At 34.1% G+C, this 15629-nt stretch overlaps 1 non-coding gene across 1 annotated transcript; it reads right to left on the minus strand.

Moving 5' to 3' along the window:
• Positions 1-4286: 4286 nt before the first annotated feature.
• Trnam-cau (transfer RNA methionine (anticodon CAU)) lies at positions 4287-4358 on the minus strand. The gene has a single exon. It is a non-coding gene; the product is annotated as a tRNA-Met (tRNA).
• Positions 4359-15629: the final 11271 nt, after the last annotated feature.

Consider the following 15629-nt stretch of genomic DNA (forward strand, 5'->3'; position numbering starts at 1 on the left):
AAATAAATATATATATATATATATGTATATATATATATATATAAATATATATATATATATATATATATATATATATATATATATATATATATATATATATATATATATATATATATATATATATATAAATATACAAATAAATGAGGAATTTTTTCAATATGGACTGCTTGTATGACTGATTGTAATGAAAAAATTTAATCTTAATTGTCAAATAATTTCTCCTTGACTTTTGGTGATTTAATTTGAAGTTGAATCATTCAACTAAATGTATATCACCGAAATTGAAAAATAATTGAGTTCAACAAATGAGAACAGAAATGAAAAATACTGTTTTTGCCAAAATGTATCAGATGAAAATCTGAAATTTTTCTTTCTTTTTTGCATTATTGTTTTGAGACTGCAGATTGTTGAAGCTGTCACAACTATTTTTTTGCCAATTTGTCAGCTTTGCTTACTGTTTTATAAACAGGTCTGTTCTTGCGGATAATGGGAAAATTAGGTAACAATTCGAGTGCTGCTGCTCTGAAACCTTCACAACTGCAATAACTTTTCTCCTTCAATTAAAAGATAATTGTTCAACTGGAATTTTGTTAAACAGTAGGCCGACAATATGACAAAGACCCTTAAAAAAGTGTCTCAAATAGTTTGGATATAGTTTTGTAATCACTACATCGCGAAAAACAAATTTACTCAGCTTATTATTTGCAATTTTGAGTTTGCAAGAGCAATTAGAAACTTGCAAACCTGGACAACTGAATAGTTGCTAAGCCCACAAGAAAAATAATAATTTCGAATTCTACCACTACTGCCTTAGTGCCCCAGAGAGTTAGATTTCAATTTAAAAATAATTTCCATCTATTAGTGCAGTTTTTGCACAAGCAGCCAAGTCTCAACGAACAAATATCATAGTTATAATTTTAAAAAATGTTCAGTAAAGAGAAAACCCCTCCCCTAAAAGGGTAGTTGGTCAACCCGGCGGCTGCCAGATAAGTCCTATGTGTATTTATGTATCCTGACAGTAGTAAAAAACAAAGCATCTGATGCAAAAGACAGAGAAAATAAGCCATAATTGCAATTATTATCAAAATAAATATGGTAAATAGCAATCTCCAACTTTTAGTGAATTGGAATCACGTTTAAAAACAATTTAAAACAGTTCCAAAAACAGCCTCTCTTCCTCTACAGTTTTTCTTATTGAGGCTTCAACCACAGGGCGTCACCATATGGAGTTCCGCAAAGGAGCGAAACTTGCTTTGTCTTTATGTACATGATCACTTCCGAATGTGAACATTTTTCTTAACGCTGATCCCGGGAAGCCAATCTTCTTATGTCTTTCGATGATGCAGGACCAGATCTTCATGTACATGAGAAGATTAACGGACTGGTTGTGGCTTTCTTAACTTCGATTATCTTTTGCTCGTAATTCAGTTTCCTGATGAACATGTGATGTTTATAGGAATTCGGTATGCTTCGTGTACAACTCTTCGCATACGGAATAAACACGTTCACATTAAAGAACTTTTTCTGAAATGTGAACCGAAGAAACCATTAGGTTTGATATCTAGTGGAGCGTCGTCATCAGTAGTGGTATTTCTATATGAGAATGTTTCCCTTTGAAAAGTCTGAAGACAGGGCTCTACATCGACATCATCATAGACCTCATTGAGCAGGTTGGCAAAAAATTCAGGGTTGTCATTGTGTCTTGTGTGCATATAACCACCTTTTGGACAATGAAGAGCAGGTGCATCTTTAACGTTTACACCACAAATGCATGTTTATGGAACTTTTATGGGATCCGATTCGAAACTAAGAGCAATTTCATTTTTAAATTATCTCTTGGTTAAAACAACATGATATCGTTTTAACGGAAGTGCGTTTAGCCAGCGTGATGCTCGTTTTTCTGAAACCAAATCTAAAAATATGCCTCTTTTTCATTAATACGCTCTTTAATTGCCAACGTTTTCGCTCGAGCTTGTTCTTGTTTTACTTTTCTGACTTTCCGACGGATTTCTGCTTTCAGAATTTCTGCAGATTTAGCCTTATGATTCAGAAAAGATCTTTCATGTTCGTTTGCCCTTGTTCCAGGAAGAAGAAAGCTTAGGCCACCGTTTTTAGCCTGAAGAGAGAAAACTGTTCGGTATCTGTCATTGTAAGAGAGATGGTCTAACAATGAAGGTATAGAATTTTAATTATTCGTTTTTTCGGCTTCCCTCAGCAGACTGTCCGAGTTTGCAGTAGTCCTAACATCAAAAATCAATTTAATTTGCAGTCCGTTTGTAAAACATTTTATGCACATTCTGAGGGACAATTTACTAACTTTGGCGAACTTCTCAAGCATATTAGACAATTTAATTGTCTTTTGATTCTGAAAATTGTTGCGGTTTTCATCAGAATCAGTATCTGAACCCAGCTACTCGATGACATTCAATAACATCAAACTCTAACCCAAAAATTTTTGTTTGACTTCTGAACAAACTCAGGTTTTCTAATGCATGAAATTTGATCACATTATAAACAAGTGCACCATCATATTCACAGAGTTCTTTTAGCACCATTCATAGTGAATCAAAGCTACCGGCCACATTACCGTCATCTGCTTTTGAGTCAAATTTTGATCTTCAAGCATGTCGATGAGAGGAGGTTTAACCATTCCGTTTATTGCCACGGCTAATGGATCACTTTGTGTTGTTCTATCCTGAGACTTGATTGCTCTTTTTTCAATGAAAGGGTCTGATAGAGTCTTATAAGAGTTTCTGTTTCCTGTATAAATTGCTGGACAAACTTTTGTGATGCTTTTAGAGCCAAATGTCTAATCAGACAATTAAACGCGTTGCTGGATTCAATCAGAAGGATCCCTTCAGTACGAGCGTCAATAAAGCGTCGCCGGGATGCATGGTTAGCATGTTCGATGCCACTCTTTTGCCAAAGGCTCATCTGAACGTTTTGCCCAATGAATTGAATATCTCAATAACGCACATCAACATATTCTAACCATAATTTGTTTTCGGACTTCGCCAATGCCAATTTATCGAACCCCAGTGCATTTATCTAATGCAATCAGATAACAAGACTTATCGAAACTAAATAAATTTAGTTTTTTGGTAGCTATTATGATGGCGAATTCGGACACTGTTTTGCAGAGAGCGATTGACTAGGACTTGTACGCTGTCAAAATTTGTCTTCAATCCATTGCATCAAACACAAGACGGGTCATTGCTGCCATTTGTTTTAGTTTTGGCGGGTCTTATTTCGGAGCAATTAATTTTTTTTTCAAAAATAGATAAATGGAACGGCAAATCCCAATATTTTAAATAGGTTATCAAGTATTTAAGATCTGTTCCCTGATTGGTGTTTTTTTGTTGAAGATCGAGTACGATGCAGTTTTTTTCCTTTGACAAACGCTTTATCAGATGTTGGTACTGCTCTTTTATTTGTCTCAAAAGTAGTAATATAGTGAGCTACACTCCCCGGGGGGGGGGTGAGGTCCCCCATGTATTAAGATAGGGTATAGCGTATTTTTCGGGATTTGGGACCTCCCTAACGTATTAAGATAGGGAATGAATTAGCATGTATTAAGATTAGGTATAGCGGCGTTAATGTATTAAGATAGGGTATAGCCGCCATGTATTAAGATTAGTTATAGCCGGCGACATGTATTAAGATTAGTAATAGCCGCCGACATGTATTAAGATTAGTAATAGCCGCCGCCATGTATTAAGATTAGTTATAGCCGGCGACATGTATTAAGATTAGTTATATGTGCCGACATGTATTAAGATTAGTAATAGCCGCCGACATGTATTGAGATTAGTTATAGCCGCGGACATGTATTGATTAGGTGCCGCCATGTATTAAGATAGGGTATAGGTTTTGTGTATGTATTTGTGCATGTACATTTTCTAGTAGTATAGTCGGTGCAAATGTGGGGGGTAGGTTCGGAGACGCTCCTGATAGGCTGAAATTTTGAGGGGAAAATATCAATGTTTGTGTAGTTATTAAGTGATTACGTGAGAACAATAGAATTGGCGTGGGTAATTAATTGCTGTAATTATGTGAGGGGTAATTATGTGACAGGTTGAATTTTGTTTACAAATTTTATGTTATTAAATTGTGAAATTAATCGGTGGGGGTTTTCAATTACCCTAGTTATCTGAGGGGTAATTATGTGACATGTTGAATTTTTGTTTACAAATTTTAGGTCAATTGCAAAGATTGTTCCCCTAATTGTTTGAATCAATTGTGTAACAAATGTCTTTTGCGCGCTCATTAATTGGAAAAAGTCAAGATAGCAAGAGGTAGTTTTGATCTACCGTCCTCTGGGTTATGGGCCCAGCGCGCTCCCACTGCGCCATCTTGCTAATTACATGCATATATGCATTATTTTTTGTACATTATTTGAAAAAAGATGTTAAATAAAAGAAAAAAACGAATTAAAATAGTATAAAATGACAGACACAGTACAAATTATGAGCATCAAAATACAAAATTACTCAATCATTTACAATAAATTGTATAAAATTCAATGAACATCAAGGTACACTTAGCCGAGTGGTTAATAAAGTTCGATAAAAAAGTTTAGAAAACTCACGAGAAACAGTTACGAGAAACATATACTATCGACTTTATTAACTTCAGCTTACTAAATACCAAAATGAACACTACTACATATAGTTACTTATAAAATTTAACACGTGTACATCATGAATATTGTTCAAGTTGGTTTGGAAAAACTTAAATAGTTGAAATGCTGCAAAAATTGCGTAGAATCCACACAAATTTTGCGTCTTCTGAAGTGGTCGATGTATTATTTTTTGGTACTTTTTACCTAAAAATTTGTAATGTGTTACTGATCGAGCCAGAGAATCCGCATAATAGTAACTTCTGTTTAGTCGAGCAATCAATATCCAATGTTCACCGACTTCTTTACTCGAAGCAGTGTTAATGATTGCAAAGCTGAAGTTGGGTAAATTTGGAATGAAATCTGCTGGAAACGATCCAATGTATTTGAATTTTAGCTCAGGAATGCGTTCAATAATTTGTTGAAGAGATTGATTATCCATGACAAATAATCTTCTGTTTCAATTCGCAAGCTCCGTTTGAACAGGGATTTCTCACATTACAATCAAGTTGAAATGATTCGTTCTTTTCAATAAAGCAACAATCTTTAGATTGGGGAATTTTACGTATCAGACCTCCTGTAGATTCACTTACTCTGTCTTCACTATTACCTGTGACATCGGGATGAAAGATAATAATGATGATTAAAAGTCCCAGGAATACTGCACAAATAAGGTATACATATAAGTTTGGAGTAGGTCTACCCCAATTTTCATCCATTCCCTATCTTGATATTATAGTGTGGAAAGGGTTGCAACTGGGCGATGAAAGTACATATCCAACAAATGTTCCAACGCAGAAGGCAATAATATAAAAACCATAAAAAATTGAGAAGAAAATTAAAAAATCTTGATTAATGCAGAGTTCTTCAGACATTCTTAGCAACTGTTCCAAACTGATCAATTTTAACTGTTGAGATTCGTTCTCCGAGAACAATTAACTCGGTAACATTGGTTAGCGGACGTTCAAAGAACATTTCTAAACGAAGACTTTCCCCACTGAGTTCAGGATAATGAACATTTTCACCAGCATCTTGGAGTGATGTGAGATCGAATACAAGCACATAATGATCTGTGAAGAAATCATTCGGTAACGCAGGAATTTCTTCGTTGAAGTTCATTGCCTTCATTGTTGTAACATAAGCTCTACAATTGTTGGTTCTATCAATTGAGACAACAACTCTCCCCCCTCGAACAATTCTCAGCTCCCGCAGTCCAAACTTTCGATAATGAAAAGGATTTTCTTGAAAATGTCCGGTGAATGCTGAATTAGTGTTCATTGCTATTGCAATTCGTCTGATTGGGGCATTATTGAAAACATTTTCCTGAATAAATTGATTTTGTCCAGAAGGAATAATAAATGTTCGCGCAATTGTCTCCATAAAATTATAGCAAGCTGGTTGATGTGTTAGTTTATACTTGATTGTCTGGTGATAGACCTCATTAACGACAACACGTCTCGTAAAAGGTGAACAGTCAAGAACTCTAAGGGAAACATGTGGATTGTAGGAAATCATGTAAAAATTTGGTCTCGCTCGAATCAATTTGAGTCTAATTTTTGTATTTGGAAGTAATAATTTTTCACATTGAAATAAGTCGATTGCAAGTTTACCATATAAGGTAACCCCATCTTTCAACAAAAGCTCTTCTTCCCTATCTATGAACGGACTTTTTTCATAATCACTAGGATCTTTCTCAAATTCGTATCCATGACAAGCCAAAATTCCTTCATTATTCATTGTAGAAGCATTGAATTCATTGGATATCAGAGCTTTGTGGCCATAGAGTCCGTTAGAGTTGTACACTTGTTGATTGTTTAAATACACTTCGCAGTTGGAGAAAAGAGAGTGTAACAAGTTGTTGACATGAGTCAAATATTGTAAATCATCATCAGTGAAAGTCATACCCATATCTGGTTTTCCATGCTCCTCTTTTTTCATGAAATCGTCAAATAATCTTCCCTTTTGTAATCCAACTTTAATTTGTAAATGAATATCTCTCATATCGAGATAAATACTTCTATCTGTTTCAAATTCAAATTCAATGCTGCTTTCATCCAATGAAGTGCTGGGATAAACTTCTTGAATATGGGATGATTCAATTGGTTCCAAAACCGGAATTTTGTCAAAAATCTCCACGCAAGAATTTGTAAAGTGTCCATAACGGAAATTACTGTCATTTGTTGATCTGGTATTCATTTTAGTTTGGTAAAAATATCCCTCCTAGTTCGACGACGTCGACTGATTTTTGGCGAGCGTTTTCGAATAATACGTCGTTTTCTAGGTTTTCCTCCTCCTAGTTGTTTACGTAAAGTTTTCTTTCCAACATCTGTGGCTGCAGATTTGAACTTTTTCCTTCCAGCTAATACATTTCCGATTTCTGGCGCAGCTAATTCAATCAAGTCAGCACCAACTCTTTTAGCTGCTGGTACAACATATCGTCTCAAAAAAGGAATTGCAGTTCTCCCAATTGTTTGTGCTAAAGCTCCAAATCCTCTTCCCCTTTGTCTTGAATAACCACGAAAATACGGTAAATCACTGTCTGCAACCATTTTTTGTAAACTTAATTTTAAAAATGATTGTCTGAAGCTCTTCTGAACATCAATACAGCTCTTGTTACACCTACTGAATTGAAGGGAACTTTTTCACCGTATGAGTCGCGGAGCTCAAGTTTAATGCTGTGGAAAGAATTTTTAAGAATTTTTTTAAATTGTAGATTTGGGAAGTTTTGATAATTCATATATTGTCCAGTAGATATTATGTCTCCATTCTTAATTTTAGAAATAAACGGAATACATCTCAAAAGCGCGGCTTTTGTATCACCTACAATATTGTATTCAACAATATCGCTGTATATCATGAGAGTATGAATTCGAACAATATCATAGGGAAATTTAGGAAAATGTGGTCCAGCACCACTCATAAAAACACCCATTCCGTAAACAGCTTCCTCACACCCAAATACGTGACAGAGATCAGTACTGAAGATAGTTAGTAACGAGTTTTCATTAGGAAGGCTTAGGGATATTCTCTGTGTAATTCTGTTGACTTTTAATTTGATTGGGGTTTTCTCATACTTTTCTCTTTCCTGAATTTGTTTGTTCATTTCGTTCACAATATCAGATATTGATGGATATAGTCCTGCATCAATTGTATAATAATCGGAAGGTTTTGTATCTGGAGTTGCAGCATCTAGATAGAAAAATTTTCCATCTGTAATATTCTGGTACAAAGATGGATATGATAGTTCGGTTATTGCCATCTCCCATTCTCCTTCAAGGTTAATCTGTTCGGGAAGGAAATTGGTAAAAGAACTCAATGTATTATTTGGATAACAATCAAAGGATGCTTTGGAAACCAGCTCTACTGTAAAAGAGTTCATCACTAAATGATACACTTTGAGAGCTCTTGTTCATAAAATTTTCCTAGTATTTCATCACCCTGCTCTCCCTTGAGGTTGTATGTTGGAGGTTTGTACGTAGCAATCTTAACAATTTCAAAGATTTCACTCGTGAACTGTGACTTGTATCCTTTTCTAAAAGGAATATCGTATTTCGAAATTCGTACTTTATCCCCTACTTTAAACCGAGGTTTTTTGTATTGTCTGATCGGATTGTTGTAAAAAATTGATAAAAAGTCTTTGTTTTTTACCTCTTTTGGAGCTTTACCTGTAGATCTATTTACTCTACTATTCATTGTATTTAGGAAAGATCCCATTTTTACAAGGTACTTATGCCCGTTTTCTTCCATGAAGCGATAAATAATGTTTTTCAAAGATCTGATAGTTCTCTCAGCTACGGCAGCTTTTGTTTCACTTCTCGTTGAATAAATTTTAATTTTCTTTTCTCCACAAAATTTCCGAAATTCGCCACCAAACTCTGTTCCTTGATCAACCCATACTTTTTGTGGGATGTTGTTTTTTCGTAGCATTTTTTTGAAAGCTGCTACAGCATCTGTAGAATACTTTGATTTCTTTGGTTGAACACGGACAAAACGAGAAAATACATCAACGCAGATTAATAGATACTTTACTCCGTTATTAAACTCTGACAATTTGTCCATAAAAGCTAAATCAAGACACCAAATTTCATTTATCCGCTTTGCAAATGCAGGTAATCGTCTAAAATGTCGATTTGCTTGACGGTATTTTGTATAGGAATTTTTAGTGTGGAGAAAGGAAATAACCTTGCCTCTTGATAAACCGCTCGCTTTTTGAAGATTTCTAACCGATCCAAATACAGCTTTTCCTTCTTTGTATAATCGTTGAAGTTTCGCTTTTTCAGATTTTGAAAGGGATCCAACTCCCTCTGTCTTTGCTTTTGGCATCCTTGTTTACAATTTTGCTCGGACTTATCCCTGTAGCATCAAGTATTGTGTAATATATATCAGGAAATGCAATATTTTTTCTCTTCAATGCGTAAATAAAATCAGTAAATGCTACATTTGTATCTCTTCCATCCAGTAAAATGGAGTCACTGAGGGACAGCTTGATTCGAGGACATTTGAGTATTTGATCTACAACTGACTCGTTTTTGAATGATTTTGTGTTAGTGGTGATGTCCTTGTGAAGAGAATCTAAATTTTGTGGAACGAAGTTAACTTTTTCCTCACTCTCGTCCAATTTATACACATGTAATTTGAATTTTTGTTCGTAAAGCTGTTGAGGAATCAAAACAAACTGTTCCATTTCAAGAAAGACGGTTAATGATAGACGGAGTTAGAATTGATATAAGTTCTATTCCTTTCCTTGAACTTAAAATTGCTCTCCTTTTATTTATTCCAGTTCTTTTTAGAATAAGCTGATGAATTTCGTCTTGATACTTTTTTACGTCTCGTTTTTGAATATCTTGCAGTTCTCCTCTGAGCATGTTTACGATGCACTCGTTTAGGAACTGAATAAATTCTTTCGGACAATTTTTTAGGTAAGTTCTTTTGAAGTTCCGGGAATAACTTTGGAACGCTGTCAGAGTAGAGAGATGTTGTGTGCTCATCACTCAAAAATGTGGTCTGCTGTTTATGTTGTGGAAGGAAAAAAATTGAAGGAATCGATCCACTATTTGTACAAAATCGAAGAGAGTCGACTGTTTTGGGAGTTAAATCAATAAGTAAATGACCATAAGGAATAGAAGTTGCTTTGGTATACCAATCTTTTAATTGTGAACCTAATCCCAACTGTTGGCTCAGAGTGTTTATTTGCAGTACATCTCTAGGAGATTTGAACAAGACGATATGAGTATTTTGTAACTCTATATCTCTTCCTAATCTACTCTGATGAAATAAATTGTGTTTGATGTATATTGTGCTGAGTCCTTTATGTCTTCCAGCTGTTGCAATTTTAACGAAATCTTTAGAGCTGGAAATCTCCTCACAAGAGTCGTCAAAAATTAACAGATACTTTGTTCCGTTATTTGGGAGGTTTTGAATAAACTCAAAGTCAACTCCTTCTATGAACTCAATATTTTTAACATCTTTAGACATTAAACCATAAAGAGATTGATAATGTTGATAGAAGTAGTAAATTTTGTCGAACTCTGGTTGAAAAGTTCCAATTGTTAACCATTCATGTATAAGATGAGATTTCCCAGATCCGCTTGGACCAACCAATGAAATAAAAATTCGTTCTTTTGTGGAAATTATCTTGTTCATAATTTAGGTGAAGGTAAAATATAACCAACTGTACTAGAAAGGATTGCAATCCAAACTGTTGTTTCTTCACACGTTGTAGCCAATGTTATTCGTACTATACAACAGACCAGAATTACGAGTATAACAAAAAATTCGGACAGAAAAACGACTAGAGACCTATTACAAGTCTGTCCAAAACATTTCCATGATTGTCGTTCCTGATTATTATCATCAAAGACAAAATTACCCAAATTTAATCCTTTATCTGTATGCTCAGTCATTTAAACGTAATCATTGAGACGATAGAGAAAATGTTTCAACTGAATTGTGATGTAAATAAATAAAAAAATGAGATAAGCTTCTAAACATAAAAAAGAAACAAACAACAGCGACAGGCAAAACACTGTCTCTTCACAGGAATTAATAACAGAAAGCATAAAAAAGGAGAATAAATTCAAAATTAAGAAAAACGACAGAATTGAAATGAAGAATAACTGTGTAACGCTAGGACAAAATTTGTTCAACTTTCTCATTTTTGAAGCAACTTTTCTATGTTTTGTAGGCGAAAAAATGATTTTAAAAATTAATTAAAAGACAATATGATACATTACAATCAAAGTATATAAAAATTTTTACAAATATTAAATTTTGTCAAAAAAATTAAGAACCCAAGTTCCATAAGCATAAGCTTTCTTCTCTGCACAGTGCAATGTTTTCTTGTGTCATAGGGGTAGTTACTACATTCCCAGATTGTATCTTCGTTGGAAATCAACTTAGAGGCTTTTGGACATCCAAAATCATCCAAATTTTCCACATCCTTACACAAATAATTGGATAGGATTTTACATTTCTCCAATCCTTTGGCAAAGTATTCGGTTGTAGGAGAACAATGTTGATGAATTATGGTTGGAAGATCTGAGTAATCAACTTTTCCATTATTCCAGTTTATTCCATGTAAATTCTTTGTGTTCCACTTTGCTTGAAATGTTGGCTTGTAGTCATTCGGTGGGAGGAATGTATATCCTAACACAATTCCGTCCTTGAAAATTCCCAGCTCCTTGACAACTGTTCCCTCCAAGCACTCAATATCAAACACAACGAGAGTCATCCTCTTTTTAGCTGAGATAATTGACAAATGATTAACAATCTAGTATTTTAAAAATATGAGGATGACAAACTTTAATGCAGAGACAAAAGAATAATCCAGTTATATGACCTAGAAGACAGGAGCTGGGTAATTGCGGCAGCATGTAACAATAACCTGGTCCTTCGTCTGTTGTTGTTTTCACAGCTCCAGCAGAATCATGTAAAATTGCATGTAGACGAAAAATTTTTGATCTAGCTAAGAAAAAGTCCAAAAGAGAGTTTCCATATCCAATTCTTCCTCCGTGAGGAAACTTTTGATCAATTTCGTCCAAATCGACATTTCGGTCCCAAATTTTACACGCTGCGAGAAAACAGTTTTTACGTTTTTCGTTCGTAGGGAACATTGAAAGTATGCTTCCGTAACAATTGAAAATGTTTACCAGAGTAACAATATTCATTAACTCTGAGTTGTTTCGTCCAAAATAATGCAAGTCTTTTTGTAATTTTCTATATAGGAAAGAAGTGTTGGTAGATGATCTACTAGATTTTTATACTCCTCTTTTTTCAAATCAATCTTTGTAAGAAAACTCCACTGATATCCGTTCCAGCGATGTTGAGAAATGGAAATTTCTTGTTTGTCAGAACGATATGTTAGAGTTGTTCTGCGCAGCCCATTATGAATAACCCACTTGAATTCAGAAATTTGGGACTCTACGTCTAAATTATCCAAATTGGGAAAATTTTGCGCTTCAAGAACTGTATATGAATACCTTTTAAGATCGTGATGTAACCTGACGTGAAAAACTTTTGATTTATCTCTGAGACTTAAGAAAATGTTTCTAGAGCATCCAATTTCCCAACTCATTTTAAGAAGAAAAAATTTTCAAATGAAAAAAATGTTTGCTGAAAGTCTAATACATATAATCACCAAGTATTCATCATTCAATATAAAAAACATCATAATATTGCGCAGCAGTAGTTATTGAAATGTACATTGTTCAATATTAGAAAAGTCTTTAAGATTTTCAATAAGTTCCTTGAATTCTTCCATTTTATAGCTGACGTAAGTCACTTGCTTGAACTCATTGCTCTCTTTGCGACAAAATAGTCGGATCTGGACATAAACTGAAGCTGGATTGTCCTGAACGTACTGTATAAAGGTAACGTAGAGGCTTCGATTTTTTCCAATGCTGATCTCTCTTGCTTTGTGACATTGTTGCAGCACGTCTTCCATTTTTGGGTTCCTCTCAAATTGAGCTGGATTTTCTCGAATTTCCCAGTCCCCATTCAGCAGATCGTTCTTCAGAAGACAAAATTTCTTGAATTCGTAATCTCCAATTCTCAGTTGTTGGTACTTTTCAAATGTTCCACATTTATCTTTTTTAAAGACTTGAAAAGTTGGTTCCGAGTAATTTTGTCCATTTCTAAATATTTGGGACACAGTAAATCTCCCAAATCTGTTTGGATGAGAACCAAAGTCAATATAAAATGGGACGGAATCAGTACCCAATTTAGGTTGTGAATCTGTAAACATTGATGGAGCGCTCGAGTAACAAGGAGATACTTTGGAGAGAGACATTTACGTAACTTGAGTAAGCTGCGAGAAGTTGATTAAATGATTTGCTTAAAAAATTAAGGGCCTCTACAACGCAGAATTTCCTTTTATGCTAATGACATCATTGTTTTCGCACAATTTCCTAAAAAGGAAGAGAAAAATTTGTCTATTTAGAATTCTTCCTTAAAAGGATTTCTAATCAGAAATTTTCAATAAAGAAAACTTTTGAATCATTATAGAAAAAGAGTCTTTGTGTTTAGCACGTCTGTGTTGCATTAGAGAGAAGTAGTGACGAAAATATTTTGAACAAGTAAAACATCGAAATTTATTAATCCGCTGTTTCTTGAATTGATTCATAGTTCAAATGACATTTTAAATTGCACATAACAATTTCATTGGTTTCCTTATTTGGAATTTGAATTTCTTTATAATTTATAAGTTGATTTCCTTATTTGGAATTTGGTTTTATTTATAATAAATAAATTAGTTTCCTTATTTGGAATTTAAGTTCAAATAAGGAAATCAATTTCTTTAGAACTAAATAATATTACAGAATGGCAGCAGTTATGTGTCAGGTTTTACCACACTTTTACAAAAAATTCTGTGAAAAGGCGTTGTTTATATCTGTATCTGTCAAAGATTATAGACCATATATTCTTACAAGTGAATATGTTGTTGCTTCACACAACAGTTTCTGTCCCCTGAAAACCTGTCGATATCACATTGTTCTCATTTCTTTCTCCATCGGAGACTTGCTTCAAAAACTGGAAGATCTCTCCTATTTATATCAGACAGTTGATTGTTTATATACATTATATAAACATCAATTTTTTGGCAATATTTTGGAAGAATCGGGACTTGTCTTTACTCAGTTAGACAGAGCAGTACAACACAATTATGAGAACAAATATGTTGAGAAGTTACCTAGTGTGTCTAAAAAAAGATTGAGTAGAAAGAAGTTCAAGAGACATCTACTGCGCGCTGAACAAAGAAATGTAAGCACACAAACAATGGGATCTTCTTTTCTGGACAGAATTCAATCTCTTAAAAACTCAAAATATGAGGGTGAATTGATAAAAATTGTTGACTGTTTGTTAGACGGTCATGGCTTAATTGATAATTCTCTGTTATATCTTGAAATTAGAAAGTAATAAACTTGTAATTGCATCACAATTATTTACATAGTATCAGTTTTATGTTTGGTTTAAAAATCAAGAAAATTCAATTTCTCTTTTTTTACAATCTTTTCCTTAAATGTTTAAATTGATACCTCTAATCTGTTAAATGTCAAGTTTTGTAACAAATTATTCTTTTAAAAGTCGAGTTTTCTCACAAAAATTTTTGTTAACTGTTGGGTTTTGGAACAATTTATTTTAATAAAAGTCGAGTTTTCTCAACGAAATTTTTGTTAAATGTCGAGTTTTCATTCAATCTTTTTGTTTAAATATCAAAAAACAGTTTCCAATTGGATACAATAAAGCGCAAATTTTTTCCTGATTTTCACCAGTTTACGGTATAATTTAACGCAAAAAAGGAAGAGATTTTTAATTTGTAAAATGACAAGTTTTCTTTTTCTATAACAACTTATAAATCGAGTTTTCATACAGGTTTTTTTCTTAGAAATCAAATTTCTGCTCAGTTTTTTTTCTTAAATTTCAAATTTTTGATCAAAAACTTTTGTTAAATGTCGAGTTTTGATAATGCTATTTCCGTTAAATATCAAGTTTTGTAACGAAGTTTCAAAATTCAAAATTTTGTTTGATTATATCCTTGTGAACTGGTTTAGAAAAGAAAGCTCACATGAGAAAAATTATATTATAAAGAATGTTTAAATACATCACCAGGAAAATGTATAAATCAACATACAACTTTTCCGTTAAGAACGATTACAAATGAAGCTGCAAAATTGTACCAACTCGAATCTATTCAAACAGAGTTCTCACAACATACTCTGGTAAGTTTTGAATCTCATTCCCAAAAGGTCTAGAACGTTCAAATATTACTGGAGGATCAGTTGGTTGAACGCTGATTGAAGTTGTTGAATTTTCATCAGTCAGCAAAATTGGATTGTGCGCCGTTCCATCCTCTATGGAAGGTGTTGTCATTGATGGAGTAGTCGACATATCAGTAGAACCATAGTACTGTGCCGGATCAAAGTTCTGCTGTTCATTTGCTGTCCAAGTGCTAGTATCAACACTTAGCTCGCTCCCATCAAAGCTTGACACAGTTTGAAGCAAATTCCCTGACTCCTCCACTGAACTCAAAACTTGATTTACATCCGGGCTAGAGAACCAAGAGTTGGGAATTTGCCCTTCTTCCCAAGGGAAAGTATATTGAATGTTGCCAGCGACGTAGGTAGGTGGAAATTCTGTCCCAGCAACGTGGGGATAGTGGTGCCCACTAATAACAGCAACCTCGTGTCCCATCGCTTGAGTTCCAAGCTGATTCTCCGTAATTGGAACCTGACCCTGATGATAGGTGTCGAACTGTTGTCGCTGGTGTTCAATAATATGCCACACAGTGATGGGTAAAGTCATTACAGTCTCATATAATCCGTTTGATAAGTCTTTAATACTTATCCGAGCAGTCTCCTCAGTGAAGGAAAATGAGTACAGAAGACTGTTGTTTTGCACAATAAACTCCATTTTGTTGAGATGAGTTGATAGAAGTGGATTTTTTAGAAACAAAAGCAGTTTGTAAATGAACGTATTGAAAACTGTCAAGTAGAGAGTAAGTTAGAAAACAAAT

This window comes from Convolutriloba macropyga, chromosome 8 (genome assembly GCF_964194025.1).
Source record: "Convolutriloba macropyga chromosome 8, txConMacr16.3, whole genome shotgun sequence".
In the NCBI taxonomy this organism is placed as follows: domain Eukaryota; kingdom Metazoa; phylum Xenacoelomorpha; order Acoela; family Convolutidae; genus Convolutriloba; species Convolutriloba macropyga.